Source organism: Bubalus bubalis, chromosome 23 (genome assembly GCF_019923935.1).
Source record: "Bubalus bubalis isolate 160015118507 breed Murrah chromosome 23, NDDB_SH_1, whole genome shotgun sequence".
Lineage (NCBI taxonomy): Eukaryota > Metazoa > Chordata > Mammalia > Artiodactyla > Bovidae > Bubalus > Bubalus bubalis.
Window position 1 is genome coordinate 26403780 of NC_059179.1, and position 25433 is coordinate 26429212.

General features: G+C 38.2%; 1 long non-coding RNA gene across 9 annotated transcripts in view; it reads left to right on the top strand.

The window, feature by feature from the left end:
* Nucleotides 1–25433, top strand: part of LOC123465304 — a 410488-nt gene that overhangs the window by 352625 nt on the left and 32430 nt on the right. For all 9 annotated transcript variants that reach the window (XR_006640506.1, XR_006640503.1, XR_006640504.1 and 6 more), the window contains one exon: nucleotides 23236–25104. This is a non-coding gene — a long non-coding RNA (uncharacterized LOC123465304). The remainder of the gene's footprint in view (nucleotides 1–23235; nucleotides 25105–25433) is intronic.

The following is a 25433-nucleotide window of genomic DNA, read 5'->3' on the forward strand; positions in this document are numbered from 1 at the left end:
GGGCGGGTCATGCTGGAGAGATTTGACAGAATGTGGTCCACTGGAGAAGGGAATGGCAAACCACTTCAGTATTCTTGCCTTGAGAACCCCATGAACAGTATGAAAAGGCAAAACGATAGGATACTGAAAGAGAAACTCCCCAGGTCAATAGATGCCCAGTATGCTACTGGAGATCAGTGGAGAAATAACTCCAGAAAGAATGAAGGGATGGAGCCAAGGCAAAAAGAATACCCAGCTGTGGATATGACTGGTGATAGAAGCAAGGTCTGATGCTGTAAAGAGCAATATTGCATAGGAACCTGGAATGTCAGGTCCATGAATCAAGGCAAATTGGAAGTGGTCAAACAAGAGATGGCAAGAGTGAATGTCGACATTCTAGGAATCAGCAAACTGAAATGGACTGGAATGGGTGAATTTAACTCAGATGACCATTATATCTATTACTGCGGGCAGGAACCCCTCAGAAGAAATGGAGTGGCCATCATGGTCAACAAAAGAGTCCAAAATGCAGTACTTGGATGCAATCTCAAAACTGACAGAATGATCTCTGTTCGTTGCCAAGGCAAACCATTCAATATCACAGTAATCCAAGCCTATGCCCCAACCAGTAATGCTGAAGAAGCTGAAGTTGAACGGTTCTATGAAGACCTACAAGACCTTTTAGAACTAAAACCCAAAAAAGATGTCCTTTTCATTATAGGGGACTGGAATGCAAAAGTAGGAAGTCAAGAAACACCTGGGGTAACAGGCAAATTTGGCCTTGGAATACAGAATGAAGCAAGGCAAAGACTAATAGAGTTTTGCCAAGAAAATGCACTGGTCATAACAAACACCCTCTTCCAACAACACAAAAGAAGACTCTATACATGGACATCACCAGATGGTCAACACCGAAATCAGATTGATTATATTCTTTGCAGCCAAAGATGGAGAAGCTGTATACAGTCAGCAAAAACAAGACCAGGAGCTGACTGTGGCTCAGACCATGAACTCCTTATTGCCAAATTCAGACTTAAATGGAAGAAAGTAGGGAAAACCACTAGACCATTCAGGTATGACCTAAATCAAATCCCTTATGATTACACAGTGGAAGTGAGAAATAGATTTAAGGGCCTAGATCTGATAGATTGACTGCCTGATGAACTATGGAATGAGGTTCGTGACATTGTACAGGAGACAGAGATCAAGACCATTCCCATAGAAAAGAAATGCAAAAAAGCAAAATGGCTGTCTGGGGAGGCCTTACAAATAGCTGTGAAAAGAAGAGAAGCGAAAAGCAAAGGAGAAAAGGAAAGATATAAACATATGAATGCAGAGTTCCAAAGAATAGCAAGAAGAGATAAGAAAGCCTTCTTCAGCAATCAATGCAAAGAAATAGAGGAAAACAACAGAATGGGAAAGACTAGGGATCTCTTCAAGAAAATCAGAGCTACCAAAGGAATATTTCATGCAAAGATGAGCTCGATAAAAGACAGAAATGGTATGGACCTAACAGAAGCAGAAGATATTAAGAAGAGATGGCAAGGATACACAGAAGATCTGTACAAAAAAGATCTTCACGACCCAGATAATCACGATGGTGTGATCACTCACCTAGAGCCAGACATTCTGGAATGTGAAGTCAAGTGGGCCTTAGAAAGCATCACTACAAACAAAGCTAGTGGAGGTGATGGAATTCCAGTTGAGCTATTCTAAATCCTAAAAGATGATGCTGTGAAAGTGCTGCATGCAATATGCCAGCAAATTTGGAAAACTCAGCAGTGGCCACAGGACTGGAAAAGGTCAGTTTTCATTCCAATCCCAAAGAAAGGCAATGCCAAAGAATGCTCAAACTACCGCACAACTGCACTCATCTCACACGCTAGTAAAGTCATGCTCAAAATTCTCCAAGCCAGGCTTCAGCAATATGTGAACCGTGAACTTCCTGATGTTCAAGCTGGTTTTAGAAAAGGCAGAGGAACCAGAGATCAAATTGCCAACATTCATTGGATCATGGAAAAAGCAAGAGAGTTCCAGAAAAACATCTATTTCTGCTTTATTGACTATGCTAAAGCCTTTGACTGTGTGGATCACAATAAACTGTTGAAAATTCTGAAAGAGATGGGAATAGCAGAACACCTGATCTGCCTCTTGAGAAACCTATATGCAGGTCAGGAAGCAACAGTTAGAACTGGACATGGAACAACAGACTGGTTCCAAATAGGAAAAGGAGTTCGTCAAGGCTGTATATTGTCACCCTGCTTATTTAACTTCTATGCAGAGTACATCATGAGAAACGCTGGACTGGAAGAAGCACAAGCTGGAATCAAGATTGCCAGGAGAAATATCAATAACCTCAGATATGCAGATGACACCACCCTTATGGCAGAAAGTGAAGAGGAACTCAAAAGCCTCTTGATGAAAGTGAAAGTGGAGAGTGAAAAAGTTGGCTTAAAGCTCAACATTCAGAAAACGAAGATCATGGCATCTGGTCCCACCACTTCATGGGAAATAGATGGGGAAACAGTGGAAACAGTGTCAGACTTTATTTTTCTGGGCTCCACAATCACTACAGATGGTGACTGCAGCCATGAAATTAAAAGACACTTACTCCTTGGAAGGAAAGTTATGACCAACCTAGATAGCATATTCAAAAGCAGAGACATTACTTTGCCAACAAAGGTTCGTCTAGTCAAGGCTATGGTTTTTCCTGTGGTCATCTATGGATGTGAGAGTTGGACTGTGAAGAAGGCTGAGCGCCAAAGAATTGATGCTTTTGAACTGTGGTGTTGGAGAAGACTCTTGCGAGTCCCTTGGACTGCAAGGAGATCCAACCAGTCCATTCTGAAGGAGATCGGCCCTGGGATTTCTTTGGAAGGAATGATGCTGAAGCTGAAACTCCAGTACTTTGGCCACCTCATACGATGAGTTGACTCATTGGAAAAGACTCTGATGCTGGGAGGGATTGGGCGCAGGAGGAGAAGGAAATGACAGAGGATGAGATGGCTGGATGGCATCACTGCCTCGATGGATGTGAATCTGGGTGAACTCCGGGAGTTGGTGATGGACAGGGAGGCCTGGCGTGCTGTGATTCATGGGGTCGCAAAGAGTCGGACACGACTGAGCGACTGATCTGATCTGAAATAGCAAAACATTATTAAGTCTTCTGCAAATCCCAGAATTAAATAGACACAGGTGTCTCAAGTGTGTGATCAGGATAAAACAAGAACCATACTAACTTCAGTTAACATAAGAAGCAGATATTTTCTATCAATTAGTCCCTCATTAGCCACTTGGATGTGAGAATGATTTAACCAGTGGATAATAATTGAGATATTACCTTCTGCCCAGCATTGTACTAGAACCTATATTTAATCAGCTTCTTAGTATCTCTACATATCAGAAACCTTTTTGGGCATTTGTTAGAGTGTGAAGTTCAGCTTAAGAGAATGCTGTCTGAGGGTTGAATTCTCTGATAAGGATTTTCCATTATATATAGAAATCAGATGGGAAGGGTTCAAGCAAAACAAACTCTTTGCTCAGCACTTTGTGACTGAAACATTGACAAGCACTTCACATGCAGTTTTATTTGTTATCATTGTTCAGTCACTAAGTCGTGTCTAACTCTTTGCAGCCCTATGGACTGCAGCACAACAGGCTTCCCTGTCCGTTGTCTCCTAGAGTTTGCTCAAATTTGTATCCATTGAATCGATAATGCTATCTAACCATCTTGTCGTCTGCTGCCCTCTTTACTTACTGCCTTCAATCTTTCCCACCAGCAGGGTCTTTTCCTATGAGTCAGCTCTTCCCATCAGGTGGCCAAAATATCAGAGCTTTACCTTTAGCATCAGTCCTTTCAATGAATATTCAGGGTTGATTTCCTTTGGGATTGACTGGTTTGATCTCCTTGCTGTCCAAGGGACTCTCAAGAGTTTTCTCCAGCCCCACATTTCAAAAGCATCAATTCTTTGGCCCTCAGCCTTCTTTATGGTCCAACTCTCACGTCCATACATGGCTATTGGAAAAACCATAGCTTTGACTACATGGACTTTTGTTGACAATGTGATGTCTTTGCTTTTAAATATGCTGTCTAGGTTTGTCATAGCTTTCTTCCAAGAGCAGGAGACTTTCAATTTCCTGGCTACAGTTGCTGTCGGCAGTGATTTTGGAGCCCAGGAAAATAAAGTGTGTCAATGCTTCTACTTTTTCACCTTCCATTTGCCATGAAGTGATGGGACTAGATGCCATGATCTTAGTTTTTTGAATGTTGAGTTTTTAAGCCAACTTTTTCACTCTCCTCTTTCTTCACCCTCATCAAGAGGCTGTTTAGTTCCTCTTCACTTTCTGCCATTTTAATCCTCATTAAATCTACAAGATAGGTTATTATTATCCCATTTTAAAGATAAAGAACTTTTGGTTTAGAGTGGTGTTTTGACCTAGTTATCCTCTCATGGAACAAGGAGAGTTCCTTTTAGGTAACGTCCATAGCTAAAAATAAATACATAAATAAAATAAAATTTAAAAATCCAATATGGCATTGTCATACTTCTATAGAGAACAAATGAGAGACAGTAAACAGAACTTCTACAGCAAGGATTGGTAATCTATTTCTGTAAATGACCGGATAGTAAATATTTAAGTCTTTATGGGCCATAGGGTATCTGTTGCAACTACTCAACTCTGCCATTGCAACTCAAAAGCAGCTACAGACAATTTCTAAACCAATGAACAGGTTGAAATAAAATGATCTGTGAACATTGAGTCTGAATTTCATATAATTTTTAATTGTCACAAAATAATCTCCTTTTCATTTTTTTCCAATCATTCAAAAATGTTGAAATTATTTTTAACTCATGGATTATACCAAAATAAGCAGTGGGACTGTTTTGACCCATGGGTCATAATTCATGGACCCCTGCTTTGTATAGAAGTAGTAGTGTTAGTAGTTATAGCTAATACTTATTGTCTCGGTACTATGTCCCAAGGACTATGCTAAGCAGCTTATGTAAAAAAGTATTTAATATTAGCATATCTTATCAGACAGATGACAATAATATTAGTCCTACTTGCTCAAGATCACATAGCTATGGATGATGAAAGAATCAGGATACAAACCCAGGTCTTTTATATTTCAAACTCTAAGTTTATAATATATTTATGAATAAAAATGTATTTATGCAAATCAGAAATATGACTGAGTCTGAATTTATGTAGCACCTAGTATACATAATAGGAGTTTGGGGATGAATAAATCCATAGCAGTGGGAACAGAACATGGAAGAACTGAGCCTTAAATTTGGCCTTGACAGAATTAAGATGTTTCTTTATCTACATTTTAGTAAGAGGTAGTGAGTAGGGTAGGGATAGCATAAACAAAGTGAAAAATAAATTCAGTTTAGCTTTCATACAAAGCTTGGTATAATTTCATGTGCATTCATATAATGTCTGGAGCTTCACAGTGTATTTTTAAAAGATTTTGAAAAAAGTTAAAACCGTTCAAATATATCAATGTTGTTTCTTAGTTCTAACAAACGTTAGACTAAGATGTTAACTTTAGATAAGAACAGAGAGCATCATTCACCACCAAGTACTACAAAGATTAAGTCATTTTTAAAATGTATTTTAATTTTTAAATTTTTATTGAAGTATAATTTACAATGTTGCATTAGTTTCTGCTGTACAACCGAATGAATTAGCCATGCTTATACATATATCTACTCTCTTCCAAACTCCATTTGCATATAGGTAATTACAGAGGACCAAATATAGTTCTCTGTTCTATATAGTAGGTTATTTGTTAAGGGTTAAGTCTTAGCTCACTACAGTCTCTGATTAACAGTGCACTCTGAGAGGAAATTAAGATAACAGAACGAGGTGCCCTGTGCTTTGACAAGCAGGACACTTAGATATTTAGATGTGTATCTTAAGAATTTTAATGACCCCATATTCTTGCATCTTTTGTACATAGAAAAGTACTAAAATTATTAATTTGAGGTATCTGTTCTTAGTGATTAGCAGTAGTCTTTACCAAGAAGTATGCTTGACTGCATCTATTCCCTAGCCAAAAATCATACACAAACTGGCTTCTCCCTAATCTCTTTAGGGCAGTTTCCTTCGATCTAAATGGTTTCACCAGCTGTAGTTTTCAACAAGACCGAGAATAAAGCTTCAACTCACAACACATGTGTCATGTGCCTTACTTTAAGTTCACAGGGGAAAACTTGGCGAGGGGTTTCTAGAAACTGTACATGATATTTGCAACTTTTTCTGAATCTAAAATTATTAGAAATAAAAAAAATGACAAAATACTCTGATAGTTTTCAAATGCAACTTTGAGAACCTACCAGTTCAGAATATCTCCCAACTCAAAAAATTTATTTGATTTTCTCTGTATATGTCCTGGGCTTAATCTGAGGCTTTGAGTTTCCCACAGCTAGCCCTGATTTATTTCCAGAGGAGGAAACCTTAGAGTGATTTAGAGATGAACATTCAGGATGTAATACTCCATCTGCTCCTGCTATCATTCCAAAACTTTCTGATATCAGATCCATGGCATGGCAGCTTTTTGATGTTGGATCGATGATATAAACAACAATCTTGAGTGACAGCTTAATCAAGTTAAAACTCCAGCAATAACACTTCAGAGGTATAGAAACATCTGCTAGAGATCTACTGAGAATCAAAGAATGAACCTGAAAGAACTTAATTTTATAAAAAAGGCTTCCCAGAGGCCTGCTCTCCAAAGGGTTTCTTTTCCATTAGAGAAGATTGATGATAAGTCAACAAAAGAAAAGCCTTTCTCTTTGAACCAGGTGAGTTTGATGGTAGTGAGGTATTGGAAGGGAGTTTTGAAATTATCTCCTTCTACAGTTTCTTTGGCACAATAAATATAAACAGTCAAACATTATTTAACCATACCCAGAATCTACTCAGGGAGAAGGCAATGGCACCCCACTCCAGTACTGTTGCCCAGAAAATTCCATGGATGGAGAAGCCTGGTAGGCTGCAGTCCATGGGGTCGCTAAGAGTCAGACACAACTGAGCGACTTCACTTTCACTTTCCACTTTCATGCATTGGAGAAGGAAATGGCAACCCACTCCAGTGTTCTTGCCTGGAGAATCCCAGGGACAGAGAACCCTGGTAGGCTGCAGTCCATGGGGTAGCACAGAGTCGGACACGACTGAAGCAACTTGGTAGTAGTAGTAAAATCTACTCAACTGCTTTATAGTATTGCAGTGCCCATTGAAAGGAAAGCCATTGAGTAGAGATCCTTTAATTCAAGTGAGTAAATTAAGTAATAAATTAACCATATTTTCAATGGCTATAATATGCTCATATTTTCATGTTAATTCATTTCTCTGGAATTAGAATGTGCCTTAATATTAGCAGTATCTTACAATTGCTGCCTGCCTTCTGCCTGAATTGAAATTGTTTTTTTTTTTTTTTTTCAGAATTTACAGTGGCTTCTGTCAGTCCCTTAGGTTGGCCTCTACCCACCCAAGAGATGTCTTTAAATTAAACTCAGTCTTTGGAACTACACTGTTAGTCTTTAGACTTCAGACTTGAATGAATATATACTTGGCTAGAAAAAAATATTCAGAGGAGATTTTCCTTTCCTACATTTGAGACATGCAGGCTTCCTTGTGGTCTCTTTCTGCATGGTAGGTTTCCTTCCAGTTACTCTTTCAAGGAGCATAAAGTCCTTTTATATTATGGCTTTAAGCGCCATTTCTTACTAATCTCCCCATGTGGGGTAGTTTGGGTTTTCTTCCTCAAATATATAGAACACTGGTGCATCTCAAAATCAATGTCTTCTCTTCAGTGAAATATGAAAACCTCTCAAGTTTGAGTATTATTTTTACTAGCTGCTATGCTAAATGTTTACATATATTATATCATCAAATGCTCCCTAGAACTATGAGTAGCATTCCTTGCTTTGTAGTTCATCTTTTCTTGAATGTGACGGTACAGTATTATGTGTGTATGTTTTTGATATTATATGTGTGGCTTCTTTTTAAGCAGCAACTTGGTTTCTTTAATTTCAACAGGAATTCATACTCTCAGAGTACTGAGCTAACCATCTAATCAGGAAGTGCATTACTTCAAGCATTTTTCTTATTCACATTCCAGCAGAAAGCAAATGCTTCACTAATGAACAATTTCAGAAATAAATTTTATTGATTAAATTGCAAACTTGTTAAAGAACATGAAAAATGTTAGAAGTGGGCTTTGGTTGGTGCCATTAAAGATTTCCACATAAGTGATTGTTAAAATATAGAAAGTCTCCCTTCTTTTGCACAGCTGGGTGTAGAAACTGATAGATCCTCCTCTATCCCTGGTGCTGGCACCTGAGAATTTAGACAGAGCTGTGCCATTGGTCTGGAGAATTTCCATCTGCCTGATGCCAAATAATAGGAAAATAGTATCTTGCCTCTAAATATTGCTTTATCCATCTTGAATGAACATTTCATGCAAGGTATGGTTGGAACATATAACAGAAGAGAGAGGTAGACTATTGGTTCTGTTTCTCTGGAAAACCCTGATTCATACATTAGGTTTAGATGAAGTCGTGAGGGTGGGGCCCTCATGATGGTAGTAATGCCTATATAAGAAGAGATACAAGAGAGGTTTTTTTTCTCTTTTCTCCTTCTCCCTCCCTCACTGAATGCCTGGGATCCAACCCAGACTATACCTCATAACATCTATATAATGTTAGCTTAAAACTGTTTCCTGATCTGTAAATGGGCATAGAAAAATCATTGGTCTCATAGGCTAGTGAGCATTAAAGACTGAAAAATCATATACAGCACTTAAATGAGTGCCATGAAGACAGTATGTACTTAATAATGATTATTGTCTTTATCACCATCATCATCATCAAAGGAAGCAGATGGCATGCATTTTGAGGATAATCTCACTTCTGATGCCATTTTACCATACTATATTATATAGCTATATACAGGGCCACATTTTATGTTCACAACATGTTAGCATCACTACCCAAGAAGGAAGGAGATGAGAATATTCCACCGACTTACATAAGGTAACATTTTTCACTACTTTGGACCAACACGGAAATAAAGATCACTTTTACATTTACTAAGTGGACCTCATGAGTTGAAGTTCAACTGTCTTTTCCCCAATATTTATTGCAATTTTTATTGGCTCTAATAGGAGATAGATTAAACTTACTTGAGGTATGATAATTATAGAAGGCATAACAGGTGTAGATTTTAGAAGCAAAGGCTCTCTGAGTCTATGTCAATCACAACAGGGCCCTGGAAATATCCAGGACAAAATGAGAGTAGAAAAAGCAGCCAAGCTTCAGAACTTGTGTTTGCTAAATATGAAAATAAAAAATAAATCAAAGTCACTTAGGAAGCAAATAATTATACATCCTCCCTCTTCTCATTGTACCATACTGAGAAATATTAATTTCCCTGCTTCTTCTAAGTGGTGAGTTGTCATTTGACTTAGCTCGGGCTCAAAGTTATCGTAGACTCTTGCTTGGAAGAAAAGTTTTGCTGAGTACTTTAGTATAAGTGATATTGTATAGAGATATATTTAACCCACTGAAAGGAACCAACTATTTTTAAGGATTCAAATTCACTAATTAGTTGTGTACAAAGTACTGTTATTTATAACTAGCTATCAAGTAATTAGGATCCACCAGGATTTTACCCAGAAATATTTGTTTAAAGTTAGTTACTATAGGTTTTTGAAAGTAATAACTTTATTTTTTTATGTTTTTGAAAATAATAACTTCAAAATTTATTTTATAGCTATTATTTAAGTCTAGTCACATATATCCAAAGCAGTGAAACTGATACTGATACTTCTTATAAACTGGAGAGTTTCAGTAAATATTGATACTTATAGCAGGGAACGTTTGAAGGCATTTGAGCTTTGCATTTAAAAAGAGTGTGAATTCTCTGAAACCACCTTATCTACATTATTATCTGCATTATTCCTCTAATTTTTCTGTTCACTGATGATTGCTTAATTTGCTTGTGAAAGCCGCATTTTACTTAGTAAAAGCTCAATGATTCTGATTTAATAGTTATATTCAGAGTTTTTACTGAATCTTAAAAAAACTTGATCATTACATCTTTATTTCTAATACTGAAAATACTGAAAAAATATATGTAGCAGTGCATTTTGAAATACTGTATAGCCATTAAAATAACCATTACAAATTTATAACAGACTAATGTCTGCAAGATGGTAGACTGGGAGGTCTAAGCCATTCTACTCCCATAAAAATGACACTTGACTATTCACAGATGAAAACAGCTCTGAGAATGCTTCAGAATATGATTAAAGATGGAGCCCAAAACCTGAGGTTGACCACACAGAAAAGTGTGGGAAGCATTTTACCTACGTTTTTAAGAAGAGGTAGAAGATACTGTGTATCATATTCTTTTTGCTTAAGCCTCGATGGAAATTCTGCTAGTGGAAAGTCCTCTTTGCTTTTCTATGGCAGGAACAAGTTTTTTCTCTCTCTCACACACACACATACACACACACATTCAATTATAAGTACCATCTCCAAGTGTTTGACAATCGGCTGAAGGCTTTTGCCTGTTGTCAGCACAGGTTTCAAACTCTCCCCAGGGATGCCCTTTACTGAGCAAAGCATGAGGAATGAAGAATGACTAGCTGCCTTCCTGCCAGTGGGGTGGGGGCAGCAATCGTCAACTCAAGTACAAAAGAGCCAGACTGTCCTTCTGGGTCTCAATTTTAACTAAATATTTCTTCTCTAATACCCCTCAAAACTTAATGAATCCAAAGCTTCTAGGAATGGTGCCACAGAATGAATGCTACAGAAGGTCCTGACAGTATTTCATAGTATTCATCAACGTGTGTGAAAGAGCTCTTTTATTAGCTCTTCATCATAATACCCAAGGGATAACAAGATCATTCCATGGGAGTGGGAGAAAGCCAGATTTGGCTTTGAGGAAGGCACAGAATGTGGGATGTTGCTAAGAGAGACGTGTGGATCTTTCCGTACGTGAATGATGTGGCTACAGGGGTGTGTATGTGCGTGCATACGATCACACGCTTGCACTATCGCAAATGTTGGGTAGCATATATTCCCGGTGAGCATCTCTTGACATGGGAGATAGGATGCAATGGGTGTATTCATGAAAAACAGGAGGTAACCAGAGATGCTTTCTTGGATTGCCTTCTTCATCTAGTGCTGCCTTATAGATCAGTGGCCTCAGACCCTAATTACTATACTCTACCCCACCAATGCCATTCCTCCTTTTTACAGAATACTCTATATCCTTCTTCCTCTGATTGTAGGAGGGAAAAAACCAACTTGTAAGAGTTGCAACTGTATTTTATTTGCATCTTAAGAACAGAAGCTATGACTTTTTACATAGAATGAATTTGCCCTGACACAATGAAATATTGAAAAACAAGTCATTGCAGTTGTGTGTCTTGGTTTCTAGTTAGCACATTTGCCACCCAATAATACATTTGTATCCTTCCTATAGGATTATTGGAATAAGAATTACAATAATGCTAACTTAAATACTGATCTCAGGAAATAAAAATTTAAGAAAATTTGTAAAAATTAACATTTAAAGGAAGAAAGAAAGGAAATTTAGATACAGAGATTGTGGCACCTTTAGAGCGTCCTCCTTGGCCTATCAAAAAGCTTATTTTCCACTTGAGATTTTGGCCATTATCCTTCAACTTGATTATAGCTTAGCAAAGGTGCCAATGATTTCATTCACAAATGGAAAGGTCCATCTGGAGTTTGAGGAAGTGACTGAAGGTGGGAAAATACCAATTAGAATTTTTACTGGTGTTGTCTCATAGCCCACATCCCAGGATTGGGGAGTGTGTGCTCCTCCCTGGAGGAGGAACAGCCATCTGGGGCTTTCTTCTCTGATTTTATATGAAAGTCATAGAGATTAGCAGTGTGGGCAGAGTCGTAATAGGCTGGGCTGCTTATACTACTATTAAAAGTCCATTCAGGTCAAACTACAGGGAAGTCCACAGACAGAGAACAGTGGCTACATACATGTAATGCCCCCTTTCAATGTATATTGGAATCTGATAACTAGGTTAAATTTTGATGCAAAGATCCCTAGGAATGATGCATTTGATAATAATCCTGCCCATAGAAGGACATAGGTCATTGGTACTTTATCATCTCAAACTTCTGGAGACATCATAGATACAACAGATTAGTGGACTATGCAGCTATTTGAAGCTTCAAAATCTTGTTATTATGATTTTAAAGTTTTTATCTATAATCTTATTTTTAGTAAGTAGAATGTACTGAATATAGATTTCCCCCCATCTCTACAACCAATCATTTTATGGATATAAAAGAATATGTCAAGGAATTTTCTCTCTCTCTTTGCTTTGGTTCTATCTTTCTCTGCCTCTCTCTATTTCTATCTCTCTGCCATTCAGTTCTCTTTCTTCTTTGGACCTAAAAAGTCCCATTCAGCTCCAGTGTTATATGATTCTCCCATTCAAATCCCACCCCACCCCCACTCCTCAATACATGTACTCCATCCCTGCTTCTGCCCTTAGAAATGCAATGACAGCTTATTAGATATAATCCCTCAAAAAACTCAAAAGCAATACTGTCACACTGGAAGATTTTCTCCTCAGAAAGCTGTTTAATTTGATGGTTATCGTTTGTCAAAGCCCACTGTTTGTGCAGATTAATTAAAACCTGTGGTTCCAGCTGCTGCATGGTAGCCCTCCTTGTAACAAAAAACAATTTGCAGTCCTAAATTCATCAGTCTACATCTGATCCCCTTGGAAGTCTTTACCCTACTGTGTAAGACAACATCACTCAACCTGCCCCAGACCTGGGACAGTACATGGGAAAACGGAATCCTTTAATACGTGTCTTTTCTTGTTGAAATCTTAATGCATAAAATTGTTAGAGATGCCCACCCCCACCAAAATTGAGATCAGTAAATTGAAGACCCCAGATGAGATCTCAATTAGACAACAGGAAGTGAAACTGAGCTGCTAAATCCCAAACTCATTTAAAATATCATGATCTAGCAAATGATATTTTAAAAAGTGTTTTGCTGTTTTGATTATCAAGAGTCCTTATGTGTTATGGATTAGCAGATGCTATCATTTCCCAATAAATAAAGATACTTAATAAGAAATAGCTATTTGATGAAATGAGCCTAATTTATTTTCGTTTGTAAAATCTGCTGAGACCAAATACTGTTACCTGCAGTCAAGTTTTGCTTATCCAAAGTAATCTCCATATAATTGAAATCCCCAAATTTAAAAGTTTAACCGATTCACATCTATAATATTAAAAATTGGTTTCCAGCAAACACAGACCTGCTGAAGAGAGGAGGAAAATAAAGAAGTTATTTTCCACCTATATTTTAAATTGAAAATACATCTTAAATCCTCTAAAGCAGCTCATTGTTGCACAAATGAACTCAAAATACTCCAGAGAAAACCATGGGCCTCTAACACTTCCAGATATTCACAGCATTCCACCTTTGATGCGAGCGAAGTGTGAAATATATAAATTATATATAATGACCAAAAGCCTTCTCCATTTTAATTGCTGTTGGCAACAGTTGGTACTGTTGTTAAACTACAAGGCTATATAGAAGAAATTTCTTAGTAAAATCCATGTATATGTTCTAAGGTTGGTTGGTGCAGTGCTTTTTTTTCTTCTTGTTTTAGCTAGCCTGACTAGCTACCTTAACTTTGTATTTGCTTCCATTCTCCTATTTCGGTTTCCAGACTAAATGGACCGATGACTTTACTACCTGAAATGGTTCATTGGTTAAAATAACTAAACTAGGTCTATGCCTGGGACCTACTAAAGCAAAAAATGTTTAAAGCAAGATCTCAACTATGACCCTAAAACTAGGAAACAAAAATAAACCCACATAATACATCAGTTATTATTATTATTATTTTTTTTTTTTTCTTGTGGGCTTCCTAGATGGCTCAGTGGTAAAGAATCCACCTGCAGTGTGGGAGATGCAGCTTCAATCCCTGGGTCAGGAAGATTCCCTGGAGAAGGAAATGACAACCCACTCTAGTGTTCTTACTTGGATGAAATCCCATGGACAGAGGAGCCTGGTGGGCTGTAGTCCATGGGGTCCAAAAGAGTTGGATGTGACTTAGTGACTCGACAACACGTCAACACCCTTTAATCCGTTGCCCTTCTTCAAGTCTGTTCTTCTAAATGCCACTTCTAATACTATGGCAGGTCTCCTGTCCCTACTTCATCTTCCCTATATAGGGCTTTGGTGTCCTTTACATAATTCATTAGGAAACTAATCTGTAAACACTGACTTTGGGGGGAAATATATGTCGACTGAACAACAACAACAACAAAAGCACAACCTAAGTGGTGAGAATTATGTTTTATTTAATGGACTTGCTGAGGACTTATGCTCAGAGGGTAGCTTCTCAGATAGCCCTGAGGGACTGCTCAGAAGAGGTAAGGAAGGAGCTGGGATATATAGGAATTTTCACAACAAAGGTCATGTAGTTGGAACATCAACAGATTACCATTAATTAAAGACAACCAGATTTCTCAAGTCAATGAATTTAGCACTTAGGAACATACAAGAGTCTGTGGTCACTGAAACCATTCCTTTGATATGCACCTTTGCCATCTAAGGGCAGCATTCTGTTCTTTCCCATCCTGAATCTCCCTGGGGCCGACTATCAGGGTGACTGTAGTTGCTGACTGCTGCAACATCCTTTGTTTACTGATATGCAGGCAACATTTGTAATTCACATATATAGATTAAACAAACTTAAAATGAGTCCCAGCATGCTTTGATTATCGTCTTTTCTTCTAAAGAACACCTTGATTAGCCATCTTTATCATCCCGTAAAATTGGATTTATTCTGGGGCTTTATCTTTCTCCCCAGTAATTCTTCTGGGGTTTTGTTGCAGGGGCATGTTTCATCCTTTTTCAGTAGTACAGAATAAATAAGCAGCATTGTCACTCTGCTCTCCCAAAATAGGGGCAGGCCTTCTTGCCTGACACATATACATCCTCATTTCATGTGGGGAGTTCATTAAGGGAATGTTGCAACCCAGCCAAGGATGAGAAGCCTGGGGCCCTTTGCAAAACAGCACTTTAAAAGAGCAAGGCAAAAGGAATGATTTTTATTTTAACCCAGGCTCTTATTCATCTGTCAGGGGTCACCCCACCTCACACAGCAGGAGAGACCAGTGACAAGTATTTGACCAGTTCAAGAGGCAACTGTTTCACACAGGCAGCTTCTCTCAAGAAAACCATTAAAGCACATCAACCCTGACAGCGGCACAGACACCCTGAGGGCTGTGCTGCAGAGACCAAGCCTTAATACATCCGCAGGCTTTCCAGGGGCCTGTGTGGCTGCTTGTTTCAGTGAGATGAGATTTCAGTTCCATACAGTGATGGGGAGACCCTGGGAGTGGGGGGTTGAGAGGGATGCCAAGTGGGGAGGGGAGAGTTGAACAGCAACTGAACGCTGTAAGATGACTCGATGACGGTTTTGAAGGTCTAATCTGCGAAAATGCATACATCTCAATCCAAAATGACCTCAAGTCTTTGTTTGTAGCACCAGGTCAATACTTGCAGGAATTGTGCACCATGTTTGCAGAAAGTTAGAATGGGTCCTGGTTACCAGCACATCACTCCACCTGTAACTGTCTAACAGCATTTAGCTTGTTGAGAAATAATGCACTGCACTATCCAGTAGTCTGGGGATACAAGTGTTAAAAAAACAAACAAACAAATAATGCTTACATGATAAGGCAAGGAAGCTGTTAGAGGAGGAAGGATCCCTTTCAAGGCCCGAGAGCGGGTTCTTACCTAATACTCAGAAATGAATTGTCTGAGGAGAAACATGTGTTGACAGAGTAAGAGATTTCATTGGGAAGGGATTGCCCAGAGCAGCAGGGTGAGGGAACCCAAGAGAACTGCTCTTCCACATTGCTGAAAGTATCGGGTTTTGTGGTGATGGGGTTAGTTTCAGGGTTGTTTCTGGTCAATCATTCTGACTCAGGGTCCTTCCTGGTGGCATGCATATCGTTCGGCCAAGATGGATTCCAGAGAGGGAGATTCTGGGAGGTTGGTAGGACATATGGTCTGGTATCTCCTCTCTTCTTTAGACCTTTCTTGAATTCTTTCAGCTGGTGGCAGCTTGTTAGTTCTGCGTTCCTTACCAGGATCTGCTACTGTTACTCATGCAAGTGGTTACTATAGTGTCTGGCCAAGGCAGACGGTTTCAGTCAATGGTTCCCCTAACAAAGGTGCTAACATTAATGATAGATTTTGGAAGTGGTAAAAGTGTTAGTTGCTCAGTCATGCCCAACTCTTTGCGACTCCATGGACTGTAGCCTGCCAGGCTTCTCTGTCCATGGGGATTCTCCAGGCAAGAATACTGGAGTAGGTAGCCCTTCCCTTCTCCAAAGGCTCTTCCCAATCCAGGGACCAAATCCAGGTCTCCTGCATTGCAGGCAGATTCTTCACTGTCTGAGCCACAAGAGCAAGCTGTCTCAAATCTTACTCTTTCCCTCTAAGTCCTAACTGTGTATATCTATTCAGTCTTTGTGAGATGTGGAGAAAAGCCAGTTGTAATGGTCTCAACATTCTGGTGTTAGAATAGGAGCTTTGGCTAATAGGGAAGGCTTCTTCTTGCTGATATAAACTAAGAAAATGTGCACTGCTCACCCTTCATCTGACAATGGTTTGAATAAACTCCTAGGAGACAGTGGGGCATGGTGAGCCTCCAGGTCTTCTGAGGAACATGCTAGTCCCTGTTGCAGAGTCCTGCCTATTCCTAATTTAGAAACTTTCCAGCCAGCTAATGGGTAACACTGGAACCTAAGTGATAAGCCCTGGAGATGCCCAAACCATTTAATAGTAACATATTAAATTAATCATTATAATAGCAATAATTTCATTCACAGGTGCACAGGTCTAACTGCCATGTATATGTATTGTCTTATTTTACCCTATCATAGCCCATGAATAGCCCTACTTTTCATGCCACTACATAGATTAGGGGGAGAAGGCAATGGTGCTCCACTCCAGTACTGTTGCCCGGAAAATCCCATGGATGGAGGAGCCTGGTAGGCTGCAGTCCATGGGGTCGCTAAGAGTCAGACACGACTGAGCAACTTCACTTTTACTTTCCACTTTCATGCATTGGAGAAGGAAATGGCAACCCACTCCAGTGTTCTTGCCTGGAGAATCCCATGGACGGAGAAGCCTGGTAGGCTGCAGTCCATGGGGTTACACAGAGTAGGACACGACTGAAGTGACTTAGCAGCAGCACATAGATTAGAACTTGGGTATCAAAATTAGATGAAATGGTTTGTCTATAGTCAAATACAGTAGTATGACAGGGGGTTATAAATTGTGTCATCATGTTGATTTAATTATGAATTCTGATTTTCTTGTTTATGAACTATGTGGTCTCCTTCAAGTAACTTACCTTCTGATCCATATATTAATGGTTCATCTCATAGTAGGATTATTATAGGGACTAAAAATAAGATAATAGCTCTAGTTTCAGGTAGATCAGGTTAAACAGGTAGCTGAAGGCTTGACATAGAGGAAGCACAATGAATTCAGGTTTAAAAAGTAAGCCAATGATATTATTCTCAATTTGAAGAGAATAGTTAATGAAATTCAAAGAATCTAAGGAATTTATTCAAGTCCATACAGAAGTAGATCACAGACCTGAACTAGAGACTAGAATTTCCAGCTAGTTTAGAATTCTTTATACATTATCACAAGTTCACTCTACTTTTGAGAACATGAAGATATATGTTGTCAGTGGAATACTACTCATTAGAGAAGTCAGATAAAAAAAAATTCACTATACAACTTAAATCTGTTGAGCTAAGAATAATTAGAATTATTTTCCATTGTTGGATAGATGAAATGAGACAAGTTAACTTTGTAAGATTAAAAGTCAGTAACCTTCAATTTCATGAGAATAAACGTGGGAGGTCTATTGTCAGGTGGATAGATGCAAGGAATGACCTCTTAAGAGTCTTCAGTTTTCTATCATCAGGGCTAATAAGATCTTTAACTCAGAATCCCACTTCTATCCATCTTTCTCTCTCTCAAGAAAGGCCATGGTAGAGCAGGTCCAACTACAAGTAGAACATCTTAATTGCCTCCCTCCAAAATAGTTGTCTGACAAAATGAATTACATTTTTTCATAGATTCTCATTTATTTTCCCAACTCTAAGAAATGTAGTGAAGACATTCCTATAGTCCCAGGGAAATAAAACAGGACAGAAAAGTGCTTAATTTTTTTTTCAAATATTCACACACACAAAAATAAAAACATGAAGCCTTCTTTCCAGTCTCCATTCCACAATTAGGCTTGAGTGACATCTGAGTCAAATAAGTTGTGGTTATGAATATTTTATCAGATTTTTGACAAGACATCTATCTCACTGTAGATGAGGCCTGCTCTTAAATCACCTTGGACAGTTTTGGTTCCTAATTAGGTGGTTAGTACACTACCAGTTGGGAGATCTGGATTTTATTTGGGTTCTATGATTATGAGATGGGTGAGATAATTGAGAACTTGGATCTGGTCCAATTAATTCTCTTGGTAGTTTACTGTCTCTTCAGTTCTGCTAGACACTTAGGCACTAACATAGCACACTGGTATTAATTTAAAGTGAAGCTCTAGAAAGGCACAGTGAAATAGCATTGTTTCCAGTCTGAACCAATAATCCCATTTAAAATGGTATTGTATCTATATATATATACCCACACTGTAAGCTCAACACAATCCATTCCTTCATTAAGACTGAAGATTTTCTACTATATTCCAACTTCTTCAAGCTTCAGTTTCATCAGAATGATTATCAATCACTAAGTTCTTGGCTGTATCTTAGAGTTCTAATTAAATTTGAGGTTTTTGTCTTGAAACCAATCGAAAATAGTTAACCACTGATTATATGTTAGTTAATACAAAACAACTAGTTTTATAATGTTTTTCAATTAAAAACTCAATATTTTATCTTCTTCAGGAAGCAATTTGGCTGGAACAAGATATACCCTGCCCTGAAATATTTGGGTCAATAAGAATACAACATACTATACTTTATTTTACAGAAAATGTGTTTTGTTTTTTTTTAAAGGATTGGGAAGAAAAGGTATCAATAGAAATGGGCATTTGAGAGCAACATGTATTAGAATTCAAAATACTAAATGACTCAGCAAAGTAAAATTTATCCTTTTATTAGCAAAAGGTGGAAACATATGAAGTAATTGGAGGGTAAAATGAATTATCTTATATTAATACAAGAAGAAAAAAATGACTAAAAACTCTACCATGATTCTGGTTAAAATGGTGACTTAAACAAAATGCTTTATATATATATATATATATATATATATATATGTATTCCATTTGATATACCCTCCAAATGACAGTTAAAAACACAAAACACAACAGCACAAGCAGAATGGGAGAGGAGACAAGAAATATCATCAAGGTTGTGAAAGATGAAAAGATGAAAAGTAACTCATATTGAAGAAGAAAACTCCATGTATGAATTTGTGAGAAATGGCTTTCCCATAGAACTCTGAAAAGCCTAGATTCTAAGTGTTTCCAAGAATCATGCTATGGAAAAATGGGAATGAGGTATTAATCTAATATGAAAAGCTTGTGGATGGGCTTAAAATTCATCCCCCAGATTTTCCTTATCATGTCTTTTAGCCAAACAATTACCCTGTTCCTACCCCTCAGAAGACAGAATGTTCATTCCTTTCTGGAGAAACTGATCCAGGCAGAGTGGGGGACAGTGTGTGTGTTTGGATCACGTTCATGATTGTACAACCTATATGATAACAGAGAATCTCATACTCACAATGGCCCCTTACTTGTTTAATACTTTGTTGCTATAGTATTGAAATTCTTAATAATATTTTGTTTAAACAATGAACCCTATTATTATTATTATTATTTTTTTTTTACCATAGGTCTCACAACTGATATAACTGGTCCTGGTGTTTTTGGTAGTGAGTTGTGTTGAGGTACCGGAAAGAAAATATGGGCATTTAGGAAAGCATGAAAAGTGGATCATAACTCACCCTAGCCTGTTTCTAGTGTAAGATCAGTGAGATATATTACCCACCCCTTACACCCTCACACACTCAGGCAAAAGACTGAGACATTTACTTACGAGATATAGAACAACTCTAAAGAATGAAGATATTTGTATTTGAAGGAATTATAGTAAGAATTAGACTGGCTATCCAATCACTCTCCAGTTAAGTCTTCTAGTTACAAAGAACTCCCCTGGCATCAGCATCTGGAGATTCTATTAGCTATTGTAATGCCTTAGTCTACAGTACAAACTGAGAGCCAAGCAGTACCAGATACTCCAGGAGAAGCTTCAATAGAAACTGATAAAAAGAAAGTTGAGAAAAATTGATTCAACACAGGGAACAGAATGATATGTCAAAAATATTATTGATTTTTATTTATTTTAGAGAGCTAAGAGAACATGCTAATGACTCAAAATTAAAAACAGAGTGCTATTAATTGGAGTAGGGATAATGAAAATAAGCTTAAAAAAAAAAAAAAAAAAAAGAAGCCCTTCCCCCAATCAATAAAGGAAGGCAGAATTTAAACAAAAATCCCCCAGAAAGAGAGAATCAATGAAATAAAGCCTAAGGAATTATCTAATAAATCATAAAGGAAATTCCCATAATAGGAAGGTATGTGTCTTCATCACTGAAAGAGGTCATTGGGTGAAAAAAAAATCCACACCAAGCCCCCTCATCCTGCCTTATTGCAATACCAGTAGCTGAATGAAGTTTCCAAATTTTCAAGAGGAAGAATGGCATCAGACTTCCAGCATTGCATGCCAGGAGACTGCAGAGTTATGCCTGCCAAATGCTCACAGGAAGTTATTTCCAAACTTGAATTCTTCACCCCACCAGCCACCACTATTGGTTCAAGGTATAACTGATATATTTCTATATTGTAAAGACTCAGAAAGTGTACTTCCAAGCACTATTTCTTAGAAAGCTACCAGCTGGTGCAATGCAGGAGACCCCATTTCGATTCCTGGGTTGGGAAGTTCCCCTGGAGAAGGGATAGGCTATCCACTCTAGTATTCTTGGGCTCCCCTGTGGCTCAGACAGTAAAGAACCCACCTGCAATGTGGAAGACCTGGGTTCAATCCCTGGGTTGGGACGATCCCCTGGAGGAAGCTTGGTAACCCACTCCAGTATTCTTGCCTGGAGAATCCCATGGACAAAGGAGCCTGGTGGGCTACAGTCCATGGGGTCGCAAAGACACAATTGAGTGACTGAGAACAGCACAGTGTACTCAGCAACACAAAGGAAAAAGAATGGGACTTAGGATCTAGAGGGAGGAAATCTCAACCAAATGAGAAGCGAAAGATGAACCCCATGTCCACTGAGAAAACAGCCAGTTTAGATCGAAGCAGGAAGTTGAGGAAGAGCAAGAGGGTTGACTTCAAGGAAAACAATAAATGTGAACTGAGGCTGTTTTTGGAAATATTGAGCATTTGGACAAAAACATTTATAGGCATTTGACAACTCTCTCAGAATATTTTAAAGAGAAAACAAGGACAAGTTGGTAAGAGAACATAGGAAGTTAAGGGGGAAGATGGCCATTATTGAACAAAGGAAAGACAGAAAGGATTCCAGAAAGAAAAATGTAATCATATACACTCTGGTTTTGCAGTAAATGTGCGAATAATTATAATAATGAAAAAGCCAACATTTGGTTAAGGCTCTCCAAAAGTGATGAAACTATATTGGGAGGATTTCAGCAGTGGTGGTACAGGAAAGACTGTAAAAAGTTTGAGGATGTTTGAGGAATAGAACTAAAAATCCTTAGCTGTTTAACTGTAAGAAACCAAATATGTATAAAATTTAAAAAGACACTAAAAAAATCACAATAAACTATTATTATTTATATAAAGATGGGAGAGTGTAAAATAAACAGGATAATTCTACTCTAGATAGGTAAATCATCTTGATAAAAAATAAAAATTAACTTAAAACTTGGGTGATAGAAAAATTTTTGCATCATTCATTGAGGGAGTTCCTTTAACATTGACAAAGACTTGATTGCAGGATATTTTGTATGGCTTTTAAAAATACAGACTTATTGGCATCATTTTTATCTGTTGGATGGTGTTCAAATGGCCCTAAAAGAAAATGCAGCATATCTCTACTCATAATAATAATCAGATATACGTCTACAATGTTCTGTTCTCCCACAGTTGACCCCTGTCATCATGAAGAGATTAAAACTCAGGAAAAAAAAGCCCTTCTCTTCATTTTTTATCCTTTCATTGTCCTCTTGGTTAATGACTGTTTTGTTCCTCTAGGAGTAAAATGAAAGCTTCCAAAATCTAAGAATATTCAAAGACTTTCTCAGAGAGAGTCAATCATGAAACAAGAGTTTCCGCAATGTGAAAATTGAACACATTATGTCTGCTATAAACTTCAAAAAGAAAGATACTCAAGTTTCTAAAAATCTTGAAGGTGGATGTTTGCAGCATTTTGTGTTACAGTAAAATACTTGGAAGAAGACTGATTAAAATTCAGCCCATACAGTGTTTTATTCTATACCACCGAAAATAATCAGAGAGTGATAGGTAGGATGGTACGAAATGATGTTCAAGACATATTGCTAAGATAAAAACAAAACGAAACAACAGCAAAACAAGTATCCATACAAAGCAACCAGTTGCAGAACATTGTGTATGGCACCCTTATCCCTACATGAATTTATTATAAAAGCATAATTTTGCTTGCTTTCAGACAAAGTCACTGAGGTTGGAATCCAAGAATGATTACCATATATACTATATTGCCTTATATTTGTCTTCATATTACTTTCAATTTTATAACAACAATAATAATAATTTTAAAGAAAGAATAATTTTGAAAAAGTCAATAATATATAAATAATGCATTGTATTAGTCCATGCAATCAGTAACCTATACCTTAATTTTAGAAGATTCACTCCTATTTCAGCTCAGGAATTAGAGATAAACTGGAACATTGCCTTAGATATTTAATATGGTAAGAGCAAAGAACATGGGATTTAAGTCAGGAACTCTAATGTCATTTTCCCATGTAAAATCTGGGCATGTTTCATCTTTTAGTCTGTTATATGATAAAATAGGGATAATAATGACCTTTCCTTTACATTGCTTGGAAGAAATACTTCCCATGTGTATTTACACACACTTCCGCATGTTGTTTTCCAGGTCAGGACACCAAGAAGAGGAGAGCAAGCTCACAGCTCACTCCTGAAATGAATCCCACGTTTGAATTCTCCTGGCTGCATTTATGTGACATTGTATATTTTTGCCACTTATAGGCATTTGCACTTAAAAAGGATGTTCTGGGATGCTTCGGTGACTTCTAGTAGAAAAATGCAAATAAATGTAGATTTCTGTTATTATCAGCTTCATCAAAGCAAACAGGCAGAAGCAGGAACATTATTGGAGTTTGATAAGTGGTATATTTGAATGATTTCCCCAGAGGACTGGGGAAAGCACATCTTGTTCCATTTCCTGTTACAGTTGAGCCTCAGTTGCTTCATGCAGAGTTACCTGCATATACCACTCTCAAACCTCCACCCTCACTTTTTTTTTTTTTTTAGGGTGAGAGCTGCTCTTTTGTTTTCTGAAATGCAATTGCAATAAATGGTAGACTTGAATCAAGACTCTTAGGTAGAAGCAAGTGAGAAAATGCATGAATAACATAACAGAGCATTGGAAGAATCATTTCAGAAGGCAATGTTTATATCATAGAAAAAAGAGAACTTATAGTCTAGTTCTCCAATTAGAACCAAGTGAAAATAAGGACTTCTAGGGACCTCTTGTTGGATTTCCAGTCTAGACCATATCATTTATCTTTGGATATAGTTTGGAATATCTTCTGACATTGTCACCTGAATAAATCCAAATTTCCTGGAAGACAGAGGTCTTGTGTTTAGTTATGTATAATACTAAGCCCGGCACATTTCTATGCAGATGGAAGGCTCTTAATAAACTAATGCTGATTGAGTGACTGTTAATCCACAGCAGGGTCAAAACTGGAAATGGCCATTTGATAGCAAGCCAGTATATGTGACCAGGCGTGTTCTGAACGTCTAATTACTCATTCTAGAAAAATATATCATTTGCTTTGATGAGACAAAAAATAAAAATCAATTAGATGATTGTCTCCAAAAATGTATAAAAGACTGCATCATTCCTAAGTGCCTATTATTATAGAACACAATGCCTCAAATGAAATGAAATTTCTGTATTTTAAGACACAGTGGGATTTCAGGAGCAATTTCATAACAGATGGGATGCTTAAGAATGATTCCTCTAATTTTTCTTACGGACAGCCTTCACTTGGTGTTGGATTGGACTCATCAAAAGATCACTGGACAGGAAGCAGGAGCCTTGAATTCTGATTTTAACTCTGTATGTAGTTCACTTGCTGGGTTAAGTCTTCGATTTTTAGCAGAGAGGGGAAATGCTCTCGGGGGGCTGAGTTTATTCCCTAAGGCAAGTTCTCCAGATTTCATTTGCATCAGAGTCACCTGGAGGGTTGGTTAAAACTGATTGCTGGGCTTCACGTCCAGATTTTCTGATTTAGTCGATCTGGAGTTGGGGGAGGAATTTACATTGCTAATGAGTTCCCTGGTGAAGCTGCAAATGCTGACCCTGTGGTCTCAGTTTGAGAACCGCTGCCTTAGGCGAAAAGACCAGATAGGACCCTGCTAGTCTCCAAGGTTTTTCTCTGCTACCTCCTCTGTTTCTAAGCATTCGTGTTTCTTGCCGGCTGGCTCCATCTGCACAGCTGGGCTCTCTCCGAGGGCCTCTTTCCTGCAGGAGCCCCCGGTGATAACAACAATCACAGCAAGCCTCGCTTCTTCCTTGCATTCTTTCTAATGACGCCTCAAGCCTCAGGAGCCACCTTACACGGCTCTGCACAGCTCCCCCCAATCATGGCGCAAAGTAAACTGTCAGACCTCGCAAACAAAGACAGAGTGCAGGGCCAACCCGCCGCTGAGCCTTTGCCTCTGGCGCTTCCTCTCTCCACCGCCGTTGGAAGGCTCTTTGCTCGCCTGGGAGGTGGTGAGTAACAGGGCTTGTTAGTTGGGTAACACATTCACTCTAGGGGCAGTTTCACCGATTCGCTCTTATGGGCTTGTGAAAAGCGAGTTTTCTCCAGCTCTCCAGGAAGAGAACAAATTTAATGGTATCAAGCAAAGGAAAGGATAAATCTTTGTACAGGAGAAAAGAGAAAAGAAGCAGTGTTCCTCGTTAGTGATGCAAGAAGAGACTTAGCTTGCCTGTTCAATAATTTAAGCTAATGGTTGAACCCATGAAGTATGGTGGAGGATGGTTTGCCAGTGGGTGCCTGGTGGATGTGCCCCTTTGGAAGTGAAACGGAATAATTCGAG